This window comes from Triturus cristatus, chromosome 7 (assembly GCF_964204655.1).
Source record: "Triturus cristatus chromosome 7, aTriCri1.1, whole genome shotgun sequence".
NCBI lineage: Eukaryota > Metazoa > Chordata > Amphibia > Caudata > Salamandridae > Triturus > Triturus cristatus.
In genome coordinates this window covers 1,060,779,922-1,060,800,095 of record NC_140590.1, presented here as the reverse complement: position 1 = coordinate 1,060,800,095, position 20,174 = coordinate 1,060,779,922, and positions in this window count along the sequence as shown.

The following is a 20,174-nucleotide window of genomic DNA, read 5'->3' as shown; positions in this document are numbered from 1 at the left end:
TAAATACAATAGATTTCACAACAGGCGAACTCTAAAAAGGACTTGAAAATACTACTTGTGGGAACACTAGAGTTAATTCACCGGGATGCTGCCTTAACTTCTCTCAGTAATGGGCCCACAGCCTGCTCTTATTCTTGTGTCAAGGCCAAAAAGTGTCACTCACTGGGCAATACGCCACTGCTTATCCATGTGCATAGAGCTATGGAGGAATTTCCAGTGTTCAACCGTGTTATCCAGCTGAGCTTCCTAAGCTTTTTCACCACACGACACCACCTCTACTCCAAGTGACACACCGCAGGTTGCTGCTAATCTTGCCACTAATTCTCTCTACTATCACTCATGTGGCACTATGGCAGGAGGCCTGCCAATCCACCTGTTGGTGCCATGCCCTATCTTATCGCATCAATATGAAAATTGGAGTGTGGTTATTATACTCTCACAACTGCTGTTAATTAAGTCGTATCTGAGGGCAAGATATGCTATAAGTGTTTGGCAGTTGCTCCCCCATTACCGTTTATTCCATGTTGCATCACAGGGCGCGTACATTATTTTGTTTTGCCCCGTTTTTCTTATCACTGCAATTCTTCATGTCACATATGATTATATCCATAACCTAATAAGTTTGATGTTGCAATCCCATCACTGCTGTTGCTCATATGTAACCTCCGTAGACTCCAAATTGTTCATATTCAGCTGTGGTGCTCATGTCACATCTAAATAACCTTGCATGGGGATTGTTTTGCTGTTGCACGTCACACGTGAATGCCCTTACCTGATTATGTCATGTGTACGTGTGTCATACTTGATGACTCCGCTAATGGCACAATTGGGTATGTTGTTCCAGTATGAGTATTCTCTGTATTTTTTTCATATTTTTCTGGCTCCAATCTTTGATTATTTCTCTGTGTCCTCTCTTGTTCAGTGATTTCACAGACATCTTTCTGCCCTGGTTAACCCTGTTCCCTCAAAGTACCCAAATGACTTTGTCTCCCAAAAGAGGAAATGCCTGATTTCCATGTCAGCGATAATGCAGTCTGCGACTGCTTTTATCGATGCAATTGTTACTGGTTCACCTCTTGGCAGGAATCATTCAGAGACTTCGTAAATTTGCAGCCAGTTGATTTAATTAAACACTACCTCTAAAGGTAAGAGGTGTCTACCCTTTCCTCTTGCAAAGGTATTATGTGATATTTGTTTATTCAATATCCTGCCTTGCGTTGTTGCACTTTAAAAAAAAATTAAAGCCTAGCATCCAGTAGAGTACATTAGACAACCCCACCTACAATCAGCACAGCTCTGATAACTCATAGTTGGCTATCACCAGACTCTCAACCCTATTCACCACTTACTTTTCAACAATGCATCTTTTTGATAGATACTTCTAACCTCATATTCCTCACCTTGGAATTTTCCTCAGGCATCAGACAGTATGTGAAGATTTTTCATAGCAGTTCACCCATGTGCTGCACGGTGGTGTCATGTGGCTCCCTGCTGTACCCATAGCACCATCATGGCAACACTCCCCACCCCCAAGCACATAGCATGCATGCAAATAAGTACACACCACGCAGATTTTGTTTTGGGAAAACTGCTGCAGGTTTATTACATACAACGTTATGTCATATGGTGGGTTATCTTACGGGCGATCCAAGGGCAGGCAACCATCTGGGCCGCCTGATGAGCCAAACAGCACTGGGGCGAACCCCACCTGTGCTGCCACTTCTGGTGATCCTCTTCCTGGATCACGTGACACATGGTCCCTTATTGCTCACGCCCCTTTCAGGGCAGAGCGTAGCAAGGCAAGCCCCCAGTTGTTCAGGCCCACAACCGCCCAAAGGACTAATGGGGTGCCGACACGGTTTTCCAGGAACCTCCCATGAGGCTCCTGGGCTCTGGCACCCCCTATGGTGCCGCGCAGATGTACCCTTCGGTACCCATTTGCTTCCAGATCGCCCTGTAACTCCGCCTGCAACGAAAAAAGCACATTACAACATTCTCACCATACTTCCTGCCATGCCGGGAAAACGGTAGGGTGGCAGACGGCGTGGCCAGTGAGGCAGCGACTGTGGCGTGTCCGGTGTGACAAAGAGGCAGTCAGCGTGGTGGGGGGACCTATATACCCCTCACCACACCTCGCGCACCGGACATGACGCAACACTGCCCACGAAGGGGACTCCGCCAGAGTCCCTGCCCCCTTGGGGGGGGGGGGGGGGGTTGTGGGCTGCCCGATGCCACTAGAGAGCTGCCCTCTTGAGTGGCCTCCTACGGTGGCCTCGGGCAGCCACATACACTCCTGAAGAAACTGAGGGGGGCCTAATATAAGCTCCACCCCTGCGTGCTGATGTCCGTTACTTTCTTTCTGCTGGTTTTGAGGCAGATTCGGAGGTCCTTTCATAAATTTGTTAGGTCTTACGACAACTTCAAAACTTTTCACAGTGTGCTAGGGAACAATGTCTCCACTGAGAATGTCAGGTTTAAAATTAGTCACTGATCCGCACCAGGTGCCTTGGCTCGAAACACAACTCTAAGTTATTGGTGCAACCGAAGGTAATTGAAGACCGGGAGGCAAAGTTGTATGTCACCGAACACAGGAAGGTAAAGCCCTTACATAAGTCTCACTCTGCTCCAAGTCATGGGCCCAGGCTCAGTCACGGTCACAGGACCATTCTCGGTCCTTTCCACTTCCGTCTTAAAGTCTTGCAATAAGTTCTTGTCCAATGCAAGCATAAAAAAGCAAAGCAGGATTCAGCTCCCACCCTGCACCTCAAAGAGAAGGCACAAGGGCTTCTAGAAGCAAGTCACACTCTATCGAGGTTGCCAGTCACTGAGGCAGTTCCTCAGCTGCTTCTGACATGACCCGAGTTCCGGGCCAATTGTTGAACTCATAGATAATTGAGGCCTTAAAGAGGATATGCTGCAAAAATTAATTGCACTTCCGACTCCCTCTGGCTTGCTAATAGGCCCCACAGAGCTGCTAGGGGTTTCAAGTTTCATGAGTGCTGGCTGGTCCTGCCTTGCACTGCCCATCTCCTTGGGACCCAATACTGGGTCCGTACTGGCTCTGGTACAGACCTTCACCCCAGCTCCATTATCTACTCTGGTTCCTGCTGCTCCATCGTTGGTGCCAATCTGATTGACACCTGAGGATGACCTGGCGCAGACACCTATGCCAGAGCTCAAACTGACGTCCAGCCAATCGATATTACACTATGAAATTTCAAAAGTTCAAATAGCCGTCATGCAGCTCAACTCTAACCTTGTGCCCCCTCCATGTCGCAGCTGTCCGCCAATGCTCCATTATCTTTTTATTTCGAACTGACTGTATGTCAGAGCAGAGTGCACCCAGGATGTTGAATATGATGATGATGATGGTGATGGTGAGGAAGATGACTTACTCCTCCTTTGTTACACTGATGATGCCTTATACTTTGGTTTGCAACACACCAGTGGGATTGATACCTCTTCTGAGACAGAGGGTGACTTGCCACATGGAGCACCAACAGAAAACTGTGCATCATTCGCATTAATGGTTTGGAAGGCTGATGAGGTGCTAGAGCAACAGCTGCCCTGCATGGAGACTAAAATGAATGTTTTCATTGGAATCCTACAGTCTGGACTGGCAACTTGCTTCCTTTAAATGATGTGCATACAGATATTAAGATGGTTGCCTGATCAAAACCATTTACTCGAACGTTTGCAAACCGACATGTGGCCAAACGTCCTAGACGGCCCTTGGCAACACTGACCTTCTCACCAAGCATCCCACACCATACAGCCTTATTATACAGGCCTTCACAAGAAAAGTGTAATTCATTACCCTCCACTCCTTCAGAGAGAGAAGCCAAAAGTATTGATACCTTTGGCAAACATATTGTCTGCTAACGCAGTCTGTCTGTTGGGCTGATGCACCTATGCCATTTTGGATATGGCCAGTGAGATATTGCCAGTGGTTCCAGAAAACCTTTGGGCTGTCTTGGCCCAGATAATACACGGTGGACAAGACAAAGCCAAATATGTTTTCCTCGCAGGTTTGGATACCACAGATTGCCTTACCAGGACAGTTGGTAACAGTATGGTCCTTCATCAACATGCATGAATGAAGTCCACTGGTTTCTATTGTGATCTGCATGCATCACTGATGGACATGCCCTTTGATTGGTCCTGCCTCTTTGGTGAGAGGCAGACTCCACTTTGGAATGCTTTAAAGACAGTAGGGCCACACTCCATTGATGATGTTGGCCCTTGACAAGCAACTTCTGCACCAGTTTCAGAAATGTAGTGGCTACTCCAGAGGACTACATATGCAAAAGAAACAATTGATAGACGGAATGCTGGACAATGCAAACATCCACCCCCAGTCACAAGGATCTGGGTTAAATCCATCATTCTTTTGCCACTGGAATCAAGCTATCCTGGCTGAATAGGGGTGAAACCGCAAAACTGGTCCTAGGATGCTTGTTTCCGGTCCAGGGAGGACCTCGCTTGGCAGTTCGGGCTGGACTGTTCCCATGGGGACAGGGTCAAGGCTGATTTGCATATGGCCAGGTCTAAACTGGGGTGGCATGGTGAGCAAAAGAATGATGACTTTAACCCAGATCTCTTGACTGGGGGTGAATATTTTGATTTGTTCTGCATTCCGTCCATCAATTGTGTCTCTTTTGCCATCTGAAAGAAAAACGTTAGTTAGATTCCTTACCTTAGAATATCCCCAGGCGTCAGGCTGGATCCGGAAAGATTTTCGTCAGCAATATCCTTGCGCGTCGCTAGGCGTCGTCTGTGGCTCCGTATACGTCGTCGGCGTCGTGATCGCCGGGATGACGTCGTCGGAGTACTTAGACGCCGCCCTCGCGCGCCGACGTCAGTCCTTCTTTTTTCCGCGCCAGTAAGCGCAGATCCGGGAAGAGCATACCCTTTAGTCACTTTTTGACTACACTTTTTGAACTTTTTTGGTTCCGTCTTTCGAGTCGACCTCGACTCCTGGTGCCGGTAGGGAAGCACGGGTTCAAGCCGTGCGACACCTGTCACCGCCTGATGTCGGTCACGGATCACCACCGCCGGTGTCTCTACTGCCTTGGGGCCGACCATGATGCCAAGTCGTGCCTCAACTGCCTTGACCTCGAAGGCTAGGCGGGGAGCGGTCCCGCAAGCTGCTCGAGATCCGGCAGTCGCTCAAGGTCCTGGTCGAGGAGGAGGTCGAGGGACTGGTTGCGGAGCCGCAGCCATCACCGCTTGTCGGGGTCGAAGTCCTCGCATTCCGGTAAGTCGAGGCGCAGTAAGAAGTCGAAGAGGCGACATCGCTCTTCTGACTCCCCTCGCCGGTCGTGTGACTCAGCTGAGGGTTCGGGTGGCACCACCCGCGCGGCTCCGTCACATCCGGCCCCATACCCTCCGGTACCTGGGCCTAATGCGACTCCGAGCGAGATCCGAGACTTCCTCGTGGCCATGAGAAGTCTCGCTCCGCTGTCGAGGCCTGCACACCTTCGGGCCCCACAGGTCCGAGTGGGAGGCCTAGCGAGCCGGCGGCTCCGGCCCTGGCACCGTCGTCTACTTCGGTCCCGACGCCGCAGGCCCTCGTGGGATCCAGGCCTGGATCCCGGTCGACACCGGTTGTCCTTACGACCCCTCCGCCGGCCCCTTCGGAGCCGCCCCCGGCGCCGTCTTCGGACGACGTCATCCCCAGGTTCAGTCCGGGTCCGGCGTCGGAGCGGCACCGATGGATGAGCAATTCATCTACCGCCCGGCTCCGACCTTCCAGCCTGTCTACCAGGAGTCGGATGACGGGGACGACTGGGAGGGGTCTGAGGACCCTCTGGCACAGCAGTGCCAGTTGAGTATGGACTGGGCAGAAGAGCTGGGGGATGCCAGTTGTCTCAACACCTCCCCTGACACTGGCTTCATCTCTCCTCCCTCCGTGGCTACGGAGGAGGGTGCTACCTATTCTGTGGTGCTGCGCAGGGCTGCCGAAGCCCTTCATCTGGAGCTCCCTGCAGTGGCTGTGAGGACTAACCTCCTCACTGAAGTGCTTCAACCACCAGTAAGCTCCTATGAGCCTCTACTGCAGTTCAATGAAGCACTGACTGATGTTCTGATGGGCACCTGGTCCAAGCCCTCCACAGTCACTCCTGTGGACCGGAACGTGGCCCGGCGCCACCGCCCCACACCGGGCGACCCCAGCTTTCTGTCGGTGCACCCCACGCCTAAGAGCCTGGTTATCCAGGCCTCTACCTCCCAGACCACCTTCCTGTCCGCTCCTCCGGATCGGGAATCCAAAAGGTTGGAACAGTTTGGGAAGAAGCTGTTTTCCTCCCTTAGTTTGGGGTTGCGGTCTATCAACACTGCGTGCCTTTTGGACCTTTACACCCACTCCTTGTGGGATACAGTGGCGGACGTGCTGCCCCAGTGTCCGGAGGAGGCCAGGACACGGCTCACCCAAGCTCTTGCTGAGGGGCGGGATGCAGCGCGGTACTCAATACGATGTGGGCTTGACACCATGGACTCGCTAGGTAGGGCAATTGCGACCACGGTGGTGATTCGTCGCCACGCCTGGCTGAGATCCACAAATTTCTCCGGGGATGTCCAGAGCACCCTCATGGACATGCCCTGCGATGGCCGTCGCCTTTTTGGTGGCAAAGCGCATAGTGCACTGGAGCGCTTTAAGGACTCCAGGGATACGGCCAAGTCCTTGGGCCTCTCGGCCTCGCGCCCGCAAACTTCCGCTTTTCGACTCTTTCGTGGCCAAGGAAGGGGTGCCCCCACACGTCTGTCTAGCCACAGGCCGCAGAACCAGCCTCAACGCGGTCGCGGATGTGGATTCTGCCGAGGCGGAGCAGGGGGACAGAGCCGGTCAGCCCACATCTGCCCCAGCAGCATCTGCCTCAAAGCCTTCCTAGTCCGAGCTTTCAGGCCCATTTCACGCCATTGGGAGGGAGAGTTCGCCATCACCTGCTCCACTGGCGTACCATCACATCGGACAGGTGGGTGCTGCAAATCGTCCGAAGGGGCTACTCCCTCCCCTTCGAGGTGGCCCCTCCAGCCATGCCACCGCAGTACCACCGCATGTCGGGAGGATCACTTGCAACTTCTGCAGGAGGAAGTTACAGCCCTCTTGGCCAAGGGGGCAATCGAGCGTGTTCCTGGCCCAGAAGTAGGTCGGGGTTGTTATTCCCACTACTTTCTGGTTCCCAAGAAGGGCAAAGGGGGCCTACGTCCTATCTTGGACCTCAGGAGCGTGAACGCCTTCCTCCGGAAGGAGAAGTTCAAGATGCTCACTTTCGCTCAGGTTCTGGCTGCCCTAGACCCTGGAGACTGGATGGTAGCGTTGGACTTGCAGGACGCATATTTCCACATCCCCGTCCTGCCGGTCAACCGGCATTTCCTGCGGTTCATGGTAGGCCACGAGCACTTTCAGTTTACCATGCTCCCCTTCGGCCTCACTAGTGCCCCTCGGGTGTTCATGAAAGTGATGGCGGTGGTCGCAGCTCATCTGCACAGATCAGGGGTTCCAGTCTTCCCCTATCTCGACGACTGGTTGTTGAAGGCGGGCTCGCCCCAGGCAGTAGTTTCCCACCTCCAGACTACGGCCGACCTCCTGCATTTGCTGGGGTTCTCCATCAACGTGCTGAAGTTGCATCTGAGTCCCTCACAGAAGCTCCTTTTCATCGGAGCAGTTCTGGACTCGGCGCAGTTTTGGATCTATCCCCCGGAACAGCGGGTTCGGGATATTCAGGCTCTGATTCCGATCTTTCAGCCTTTATCCCGAGTTTTGGTCAGGTTGGTGCTGCGGCTGCTGGGTCTGATGGCCTCCTGCATCCTGCTGGTACATCACACAAGGTGGCAGATGCGGGCTCTGCAGTGGAACCTGAAGTTCCAGTGGGCTCAACATCGGGGCAACCTGTCTGACCACGTCCTGATCTCGGAGGGCACTGCAAGGAAGTTGCAGTAGTGGCTCACGGACTGCGATTGGGTCAGTGGCAGATCCCTCTCCCTACCCCAACCGGAGCACGTAGTGGTGACGGATGCATCCCTCTTGGGATGGGGGGGCCACATGGGAGAGGCGGAGATCAGAGGCCTCTGGTCTCCGGCGGAGTCCCGGCTCCATATCAACCTATTGAAGCCGCGGGCAATCCGGCTTGCACTTAAGGCATTCCTTCCCTCTGTTCGGGGAAGTGTAGTGCAGGTGTTCACAGGCAACACCACCGCCATGTGGTATTGCAACAAACAGGGCGGGGTGGGGTCGTGGACCCTTTGTCAGGAGGCTCTGCGCCTCTGGACATGGCTGGAACATCAGGGCATCACCCTGGTGGTTCAACACCTGGCGGGCTCTCTGAACGCCAGGGCGGACAAACTCAGCCACTGGTGCATGATCGATCACGAATGGCATCTGAACTCGGACGTGGCGCAAGGCCTCTTTCGGGAGTGGGGAGAGCCTTGGTTAGATCTATTCGCCACCGAAGAGAACGCGCAATGTCAGCAGTTCTGCGCGTTGGAATTTCAAAGGCGGCACTTGCTCAGAGACGCTTTTCGTCGCGAGTGGAGTTGCGGTCTGTTGTACGCCTTTCCGCCTATACCACTTCTGCCCAGAGTGCTGAAGAAGATCAGGCGCGACCGGGCCCAAGTCATCCTTGTGGCTCCGGATTGGGCACGAAGATACTGGTATCCCGAGCTACTCAGTATGTTGACCGATCCTCCGATGCGTCTGCCCCTTCGGGAGGACCTTCGGTGCCAGCAGCAGGGGACGGTCCTCCACCCGAACCTGTCCAGCCTCCACCTCCATGCGTGGAGATTGAGCGGCGGCAGTTGATGCCATTTGACTTGCCTCCTGAAGTCTGTGATATCATTCTGGCAGCCAGGCGTCCCTCCACTAAAACGTTATACCCCTGCAGGTGGAACAAATGTGTGGCATGGTGCACAGCAAAGACTGTGGATCCCCTTTCTGCCCCTCTTTCAGAAGTTCTCCTCTTTCTTCTTTCCCTGGCCCAGCAGGGCTCTGCTCTGGGCACCCTCAAGGGATATCTTTCAGCTGTTTCTGCTTTCTTACGGCTTCCTGATCAGCCTTCTCTTTTCAAGTCCCCTGTTGTTGCTCGATTCTTTAAAGGCATTACTCATATGTTTCCTCCTGTCCCTTTCATAATGCCTCAGTGGGACTTGAACCTGGTGTTAACCTATCTGATGTGCGCTCCATTTGAGCCACTTCATAATTGTCCTCTCCGTCTTCTGACTCTTAAGACTGCTTTCCTGGTTGCCATCACCTCTGCCAGACGGGTGAGTGAGCTCCAGGCTCTATCTTCTAAGCCTCCTTTCCTCTGTCCATCCGGACAAGGTTGTTCTCGTGACTCGTCCTTCCTTTCTCCCGAAGGTGGTAACCGCCTTTCACATCGGCCAGTCTGTTACATTGCCCACCTTCTTTCCGCCTCTGCATCCCTCGAAAGGGGACGAGAGGCTCCACCGTCTGGACCCAAAACGAGCGCTGTCCTATCTGGACCGCACAAAACAGTTTCGGGTGGATGACCAACTCTATGTGGGCGCTAAGAAGGGGCGGGCAGTGACAAGCGAACCATCTCTCGATGGGTCGATTTGTGCATTATGCCTGTTATTCCTTGGCTAAGGAGGAACCTCCTGTGGGGCTGAGGGCCCATTCCTCTCGGGCCACAGCAGCTACTACTGCCCTGGGATGGGGAGTCCCTCTGCAGGACATTTGTCAGGCAGCTACGTGGGCCTCGCTGCACATGTTTGCTAAGCATTACTGCCTGGACAGCCAAGTCCGGAGAGATGGCTTCTTTGGCCGTTCCGTTCTCCAGGACTTCCTGGTGTGATCTTGGTTCGCAGACCCACCACCGGGGTTGGTATTGCTGGGGTATCTATTCTAAGGTAAGGAATCTAACTAACGTGTTTCTTTCAGATGAACAAGTTATTTAACTTCGGTAACGATATATCTGTAAGAAACATTAGTTAGATTCCTTACCGCCCCACCCATCCTCCCCGTTCTGCTAACTTATATCTAGGGTTAAGGTCATCCCTTTCAGGGCCCTAGATTCATGGCACCAGTGTTGGTTTCTTGCATGGCTCTGCGTTCCTGGCGCGGAAAGCTATGTACAAGAGCGGACGTCAGCGCGCGAGGGAGGCGTCTAAGTACTCCGTCATCCCGGCGATCACGACGCCGACGACGGACGCGGAGCTGCAGACGATGCCTAGCGACGCACAAGGGTATTGCTGGCGAAAATCTTTCCGGATCCAGCCTGATGCCGGGGGATATTCTAAGGTAAGGAATCTAACTAATGTTTCTTACAGATATATAGTTACCGACGGTAAGTAACTTGTTTTTCTTTCCCTAAGTGCGCCAGGAATGCCCAGACATGGGCCCTGGGCTCACTGTGCCACTGGAATCAAGCTATCCCGGCTGAAGAGGGGTGAAACCCCGAAACCGGTCCTAGGATGCTTGTTTCCGGTCCAGGGAGGACCTGGCTTGGCAGTTCGGGCTGGACTGTTCCCATGAGGCACAGGGTCAAGGCTGATTTGCATATGGCCAGGTCTAAACTGGAGTGGCATGGTGAGCAAAAGAATGATGGATTTAACCCAGATCTCTTGACTGGGGGTGAATGTTTTGATTTGTTCTGCATTCTGTCCATCAATTGTTTGTCTTTTACTCCAGAGGGCTGGCATATATTTATAAAGACAAAGAAGGAGGGACTGGGGCTTTTTGAAAGGTCCAGCACACGAGCCCCACCAGTGATGAGAGTATAGAGTGTGCTGTTCCTGAGTGAAGGACTAGTAGAGGGCGGGGAGTGCTCCTTTTAGGAGCAAGGGCTCTCACACACCCCAAAAAGTGTCATGCTTCATCATCGGGCAGCTTCTCGTTGGGCCGGAGCTGCAATGAACAATGGGCCCCTCGAGGGGGCTCTTTACAGGAGGTGTTTTCTTTTTTCGTGATGTATGTTGGCATGAATGAGTGGTAAAAATTGAGTAGGATGGGTGAGTGAAATGTGTGTTAAAATTGGCTCAAGGGATCCAGACATGAAACAGAGTTTTAATACTCTGGTCTCTTTGTCAATGTTAAAAACGTGATGTGAGCATAAAATAGATTTAATGATCTGTTTAGCTACAGAGGTAGTGCATAGCAAGTTCAACATGTTTCATGCCTATTACAGCCCATAATGGATCGTGGCATTTCTTCAGGACCGGGATGTCCTAATTCTACTTTTCACAGGGATGGTGAAATAAGAAATGTGCGAACCATACCCTGTGAATGATATGCAGAAAAACACTTTGTCAACTATATATCTTGTATACTGTAAATAGACACGGGTAACGTCTCTTTGGATGTAGAAATAGATAAAAGGAAAACAAGGGGTACAAAGTTGACACTAAACAAATGTCCATGGTAGTGTGTCGACCTAGTTAGGGCGGGGAACCATCAGTATGTAGATTGCATGGTACACCAGTTAAGTGAGGTGGTCTCAGTCAAAAGGCGTGGGTGACCTAGAGTTACAGGTATAAGTTGACGCAGCCCCATGGTCGAGGGGGATATGTGTATGTAGATATGAAGAGACAGAATAGTCTCTTTAATCAAGGGAAACCATTTAGGTTTTTAAGAAAGGCCTCACCCACCAACCTAGTTGGTGGCATGCTCCATCATCGGCCCCCACTTGGGGTACCGAATGTACCCCAAGTGTGCTGCGACGCCTGCAATTGCAGCGGAGCTGGTTTATTGTCAAGGTGAGTGTGCAGTGATGGTGTAGTGCGTGTATATTTAAAAGCTGTCCCTCTGGTCCCAAAAACCAATTAGAATTATTTAATAATGGGCCATGGGCAGCATTAAAAGGAGGCAGGGGATGGCTAAGGAGGTATCAATGGCCGCCACCATCCAGTGGGGGCAACATGTTTCAGCCAGTGCCTGGAAACTGGGGCTGGCTTTCATCAGGACCAAGAAAGTGGAAGGTGAGAGGACAGGTCTAACAGAGTGTGTGTATAGCCGTCTATGTGAGGCGCACGCTAAGGCGCTTTAACTGGCAGAGGGGGTATTCCTCTAAATTTCCAATGCTGTGGGAGGGAAAAGACAAACATACACAAAACATACCACATATAATGTTAGCCTCAAGCAATATCAAGTAACATGAGTGACATGGTATACCGCGGTGGAGGTGCAGAGCGGTACGGCACATGAGGCAGCGTCAAAAGCATGCTATAAGTGGCGGTGCACGCTAAAAATATGCGGTAATGTGTCAAGTGGCTCAAGGACACGGTAAAAACATGGTGAACAAAAAAACTAGAATGAACCCATGAATGCTTACACCAAAGATTAAAGGGACAGGCTACATGAGTCAGGAGTAGGGGTATTCTGTCACAGCTACCATCTGGACAGGGTAAAAAAAGAGAGAGAAAGGGACCAAAAGAGGGGGAAGTAAATAAACTTAACCGGCAAAGGAATCAAAGCCGGTCAGAGATTAGATCCCACTTACTTGTAGCTGACAGAGCTCATACTGCAAACCTGTGTGGCCTCTCTCCGACTCCGTGGTTGGAAATGAGCAGAGGAAGCTGAGGCTTAAATAGCACACCCGCCAAGATAGCGCTCAGGTGTGGGGAGCAGCTGCAGGCAATTAACAGGCAGGTGTCTGTGAAAAAAGAAGGAAACAGAAGACAGACACACAGGGACCGGTAAAAATACCGGGCAAAAAGAAAAGAAAGACTAAAAGGACTAATAAGACCAGCGCGTCAAACAGAAGATGTGTAACCGCGCATCGGCAGTGAAGTGCAGCTCGCACATGCCAAGCAATGGAGTGAGTGTATTATGCGCATAAGCAGAGAGGCCAATAGCCGGGGGTAAATCGCGCACGTGACCGACAAAGGGGCATGTATGTGTGGTTCATGGGCAGTGCCTCCAGAGTGGGTAAGGAGTAGCGCGAAGTTACTTTTGTCAACTGCAAATCACAGAAGAAGTCAAAAGTGAAACCAAATATAATGAAAAAAATAAAAATGAAAGCAAAAATAAAACAGAAGAAGCGCAAGTGTGGAGGGACGATCTCAATTATTCAGGGTATTCCAAGGTATCTGGTCATTGAGACCTTCCACATGGGTGGACAGGCGGTATACCCAGCGTTGCTCCTTGTCAAGAGGAAACTTCGCCATGTTATCATGGATAGGGTTAAATTGTTCAATCACAGTCCAGTACATGTCATTGGGGGTATGACCCCATTCAGCGTAGTGGCTGGTCAATTTGCTCATTGTTTTTTTGCAACAAATAGTGCTGCGGTGTTCCACAATCCTTAGCCTCACTTTTCGAGTAGTCATGCCAATGTACCTGAGGTTGCAGGGACATTGAATCAGGTATTCCACATGTGTGGAGTTGCAGTTAGTGTGTTTTTGTTGGTACCACACCTTGCCTGGTTCCAAGTCCAGGTTTTTGGATGGTCTAGTCAGATGACAGATGCTGCAATCCCCACAAGGAGTAGAGTTTTCTCTATCACCTCTAATGTTGCATCTTGGGGGATATTGGTGTATAATGCCTCGACATGCAGAGAGACAAGTAAATCAATCTGAGAGTTGTTGTCAAAAGAACCCAGCAGATTGAGGACATTGGTGGTATATTTTAAAAATGATGGAGTCTTGGAGATCAAGGGTTGGAGGAAATGGTCGCAGAATTGCGATAGGGGCTCTAGGAGGGAACCAATCTCTGACTCAATGGGTCTACCCCGGGGGGGGGGCGGGGGGGGATGTGCCTTTATAAATTATGGGGAGGGTATAGAAATATGGAATCTTGGGGTTCTTGTTGATATGGAAGTTGGATTCCTTCTTGACGATCCAGCCTTGAGCCAAAGCAGATTTGACTAGTACAGGCATCTGTTGGCTCAGCATCTTGGTGGGGTCATGCATGATAGGTGTGTAGTACATCGGGTTCCCCAATTGTCGTTGACATTCGGCGGTGTAGTTATGGGTATTCATGATCACCACTGCACCCCTTTTGTCAGCGGGCTTTATGGTGATATTGTTATTACCCAGAGCTTGCATGGCTATGGTCTTGGGGTTTGCATATTATGAAAGGTGCACTTGTTGAGTTAACTCTCAATGTCTCCAAAGACTGCCTGTTCAAACGTTAACCCCTCATTTGTTACCATGCCTTCAGTGGTGGTGAATGTGGATCTTGGGTGTAGGCCTGAGTCCTCGTTCGTAGTCTGTGGTTTTCCTAGAAAAAACAATTGTAGGCTTATTTTCTGAAAAACTTGGTGTAGTTCATGGGTGGTCTGGAATCTGTCTACTTTAGGCATAAGCACAAAGCCCAAACCTTTCTGAAGGACAAGGTTCTCAGTGGTCGTAAGAGATCTGTCTGACAGGTTTACTATCAGTTTTTCTTCAAGCTCGTGTGGCTCCTCGTCTGGCAGACCTGCTTTGTGTGGGCGCCTCTTCTTTTTCCTCTCCCTCTTCCCCAACCTCTGCCTAAAAAAGGAGGATAGTGGGATTGAGGGAAAGCCTGTGGAGGCATGTGTCACTGGGGGTATCCTTGATAAGGGTGCCATCCCATTGGTGTCCCATGGTAAGGAGATGCTTGGTATGGGATTGTGCCATAGCCCATTAGGGGTGGCGGTCCCTGTCCTGTCCTTGACTCATCACCACCACGGCTGCCCGTACAGGAGTTGCTACTCCAAGAGTGTTGTGTCTGCGCGAGGGGTTGCTTTCATCACATGAAGATTCGCCACCGCCGACGTAGTCTTCCCTCAAGTATGGGTAGACCGTTTCTTTGTCAAATGTTTTTATATTCTTCTGGAGTTTGGTAATCTTCTGTTTAAGTATGTACTCCCTGCTTTCATTAATCTTGTTGTTAAGTTCGGCCAATTTTGTCTTGTATGTTGACATTTGGGTCCCTGTTTTTAAAGCATTTTCCGTGATCGTAAGCCTTAAGGTTAGTGCATCTGCCTTCCTTTTTTCTGTGTTGATAATGAAGATTAGCCAGTCCCTTGTGCATTTCCATGAAATCAGGGACCAGTCTCTGTAAAAAACGAGATCCTCCAAAAAAATGTGAGGTAGGTTAGTAACTATCAGGCCCTTTGGTGCAATGTTTGCATGCAAGTACTCTGTCATGAGGGTGCCGTGCAGAATGATCTTAATGAGTTGGCTTTTTAACGACATAAGCGAGGACCAGTCTTGGTTGAGCCCACCTACGGCACTAGTACCATCCATACTGAGGAGCAGGGCGACTTTTAGTTTTTCTATTTTGTCATCATCAAAAGATAAGTCCTGATGGTTCTCCATCATAGGGCCTAGAAGAGTGGGTGGAAAGAAGAAACACGGGGATAGGAAAAGAGCAGACAAAGATGCTGCTACTGGAAAGGGGCAGTATTGCTGCTCCTAGAAGGGGGTCAAGTCCCACAGCTAAAAAACGTACTAATTATCAAACAAAGAAGGAGGGACTGAGACTTTTTGAAAGGTCCAGCACACGGGCCCCACCAGTGATGAAAGAGTGTAGAGTGAGTGAGAGACTACTAGAGGCAGGGAGTGCTCCTTTTAGGAGCAAGGGTCCACACACAGCCCGAGAGCTGCCATGCCTCATCATCGGGGTTTGACATATGTCAAACCCCAAGACTATAGTCATGCAAACTCTGGGTAATGATACCACTATCACCATTAAGCCCGCTGACAAAGGGGGTGCACTAGTGATCATGACCACCCATGACTACACTGCTGAATGTCCAACAACAATTGGGGAACCTGACATACTACATACCTATCAGGCAGGACCCCACCGAGATGCTGAGCCAACAGATATCTGTACTAGTCAACTCAGCTTTGGCTCAAATGCAACATTAGAGGTGATAGAGAAATGGTCATCGCCCACTCCAGTTAGTATTATCTTGGAATGCACCACCGTTGCACTCAAAGAGGAGTTTTTTCAGTTCAAAGACCAGATATATCATCAGACACAGGACACATCTATGGGCAGCACCTTTGCCTAGAGCCTTGCCTGCCTCTACATGGCAGACTTTGAAGGACAACATATTTGGGGTGGAACAAACCTTTTCACCGACAACATCTTGCTCTGGCATTGTTACATAGATGATATACTGATCCTGTGGCAAGTGTCAGTCGAGATCTGGGAAAGATTCCATGAATGGGTCAACACACTCAACCCATACCTCAGGTTCACCAAACACATCTCTGTGACACACCTCCCTTTCCTCGACCTGCTAATAACCCTCAAAGATGGTAAACTTTGCACATCCACATACAGAAAACCAACAGACTGTAACAGTCTACTCCGATATGACAGCCACCACCGTAAACATCTAAGACACCCTCCCCTTTGGTCCATTCCTCCGCCTTTTTTCGCAGCTGTAGCTGTTAGCGACTTTAAAGACCAATCACATACTCTGGCTACCAACCTTATCGCACGTCAATACCCACCACACGTACTCAAAACCGCTTGTAAAAGATCAAGGAATAACCACAGGGACACACTTCTAGAAGAAGATGAGCGCCCAACGAGCGAGGTCCTGACGTGTTATATCCTTCAGTCCAACTACCTTAAGAAGGTCATAAAAAAACATTGGTCAATATTTAATACAGGGCACCTGACATTGGTCCCTCCACGCTTTGCCTTTAAATGCACCAGCATTATAAAAGACATTATTGCCCACACATGACTAAGAACACACAGGCCCGACACTCAACAGACACTCTGGGGTCACCCCCTAGTGACGGGGCATTACCCATGTAGGGACGCTGTTCTCACTCGATACAACGCATCCTCAGTCTACATTACCCATGCAGATCATGCAATGTATGTGCACTCTCATAGGCTTCCAAGGAACTATATCTTAACACCTCCATTCATGAGTAAAATGCGCACACACACTAACTGCAACACCAAAAACTGTGTGTATATGATTACATGCCCTTGCAAAAAACAATAGATAGATATGACCACCAGAGCAGTGAAAATCAGAATCACTGAACATCACAGCACTGTGAGATGTGGGAGATGCGCCACCAAAATGAGTACTCACTTTATCGAGAGCGGGCATACATTGAATGATCTCCACTGGGCTATCATTGAGGTTCACTCACACACCCGCAGCGATAGCCTGTTTTTAAAACGCAACAATGGGTATTCAGACTCTCCACACACATCTATGGCCTTAACGATGAGATTCCATGGGTGAGGTCTCAGTATAAGCATCACCTGTATTCAAGCCCCTTGTCCACCTGCGGGTCCTGACACCACTGGGTAGCGCTGAGCACAGCCCTCACTCCTGACCTAGTGCCATCACGTGTCGCTTTCCTTCCCCCCCTTTTTCTCTTTCCCCCCTCTCTTCCTCTCCACTCCATCCCTTCTCCCTCCACCCTCCCAAATGTTTCCCCCCTTGCCCCCTTCCTTTCTTCCCCCCCTTCATCCTTCTGCACACCCTTGATACCTGTCTACCCCTCTGCGGAGTCGCCCCTGTCTTCCCTCCCTGGTCCGCACCAAGTTGCCGGCCCTCCTCCCCCAGCAACCCCACTACCACGTCCTCTTTGACCCCACACTGATCACATCCTCCGCTAGAGTGCCGACCCTCGGTCTTGCTCATCCCCCTTTCCTGCTCACACCCTTTCTTACGTCACGATCCACGCCCCCTCTGACTTCCTCCCAGGCCCCTGTGCTGATTATACCTTCCGTTATGGCGATGGCTCCCGGCCACACTGGGTCTCAGCACCAACTTACGGTTGCCGTGCCAGGAAGTACTTCTGAGGCCTCCACTGTGAGGGCCCCTGTTAGGTCGAGAGCCATACCCGAGCATCGACATGGTGAATGTTTCCCTCCACAGAATCGGTACCCGGCAGTCACCCGGATTCTCAGACATGCCAACCCCTGGCTTTCCCACCTAGCCTCCTCATTTTCCTTCCACTTCTGCCCCTCAGCAGCGACAATACGCCACTTACTACTCCCGCTTCCCAGTCCGATTGGGTCTGCCATTGACTACAGACACGGGTAAGCCTTTACCCTCATGAGTGAGGACCTCCTCGTGGTCAGTATCCCTTTATCGCCTCCCCCTTTCCCCTTTTCTGTCCCCTTTCCCTCTTCCCTTCCTCTCCTCCATACCCTGTTCCCCTGACCCTTTCTCCTACCGGCCGCTCCTTCACTGTCTTAAGGCACACACTTTTGAAGGCTTGCATGTCTGTCTGATTGGTTATTACAGCCAGGGATCACTTTGCTGCCCAATATGTTTCACGGGGTGCAGCTCATTGGAAGGCATTCTCTTACCTTCCCACCTTTGTGAATACCATGAAACCTGTAACTGCCAAGCCGCAACCTCTGTCAAGCAGTGACAATTGAGACTGGGCTCACCATTGGTGTCTCTAATGCGTTTTTTGCTCATTATTAAATATTTGTGTATTATGTCCTTTTAACATACAGGCAACGTGATGGGTATTGTCTGCGTCAACTTATACCTGTAACTCTATGATACCCACACCTGTCTGACTGAGACCACCTCACTTCACTAGTGTACCATGCAATCTATACACTGATGGTTCCCCACCCTAACTAGGTTGACACACGGCCATGGACATTTGTTTAATGTCATCTTTGTAGCCCTTTTTTTTTTCTTTTATCTAGGTCTACAAACAAACAGACGTTGCCCGTGTCTACGTCTATACAAGATATATAGTTGTTTTTCTGCATATCATTCACAGGGCATGGTTCACACATTTCTTATTCCACCATCCCTGTGAAGAGTAAGATTAGGTCTTCCCAGTCCTGTAGAAATGCCATGATACATTATGGGCTGTAATAGGCATGAAACATGTTGACCTTGCTGTGCACTACCTTTGTAGCTAAATAGATCATTATATCTATTTTATGCTCACATCACGTTTTTAACCTTGACAAAGGGACCAGAGTATTAAAACTCTGTTTCATGTCATGACCCCTTTAGCCAAATTTAACACCCATTCTACTCACTTGTTGCCACTTACTCATGCCAACATACATCTGCAAAAAAGAAAGGACCTCCGGTAATGAGCCCCCTCGTGGGCCCGTTTGGTATTGCAGCGCGGGCCCAATGAGGAGCTGCCCGATAATGAAGCATAACACCTCTTGGGGTGTATGAGGGCCCTTGCTCCTAAAAGGAACACTCCCTGCCCTCTCTTAGTCCTTCACTCTGGAACAGCACACTCTATACCCTTTCATACATATAAAGACAGCCTTCCCAATCAGTGTTGCAGCAAACAACCCAGTCTTTTCGGGGCTGTGGACGCTGACAGGAACCATGCCGGCAAGCTAGGGCACCTATCTTCCAACTTCACCTCCCCTCCTACAATGGCCAACAAAGCACTTACATTTGCCCTGAGTGATGCATGTCCACCCTTTAGGAGGAAGGATCCGGCACTTCCTCTTAGGTTGGTGATCCATCAAATCCAACTGCCGGGTTCTTGCAAATTATTCAAAAAGGTTATTCTGTACATTTCTCTTCCACCAAATCAGTTCCACACCAAAATGGATTTCCAGGGAGCATCTGCCCATCCTGATATTGGAGGTGTGCCTGCTATACTCCAAAGGTGCCACAGAGAGGGTACCGGACTTGGAGAAAGGCGGGTGTTGTTGGTCCCACTATTTCCTCATCCTAAGAAAGGATAGGGCCCCATCCCTTGAATGTCTTCTCCAGAAGATGCTCATTTAGTTGTCCATCTGGCACTCTTTTGAACCATTACTTGTATGGATTTCTTTCTTTTTTACGGTGTGCTGCTCCCTCCTTTTTAGTGTTTTGTCTAAGAACACTCTCTATTGAACAATGATTTCGGGAGAAAGTGGTATCTCTCACATCCAATGGTTAAAGCGATACATACTAGAATTGTAGCACTACTTAACGGAACCTTTCGGTTACTCACTTCCGTGTTTGGCAAAACTCCAGTGTCTTGCTCTACCAATCAGGGTTCTGTTTGTGATAGAACGTGTGCCTACATTATTTATGTGTTGCTTAATTGGTTGAAAGCGCGCGCTTATAACCAATGGTTAAAACGATACATACCAAATTAACCATGCTTGTGATACATCTTATATATATTCATTCATCAATGCATTGGACAGAGCTTAATATGTAAACAATAGAGTATATTACTGAATAGCTCAATATATTTTCTTTATCTTTCCGTTTTAGACCCCTGAAGAAGGGTCTCTTTTGTTGACCCGAAATGCATTGGGTTGTGTAAAT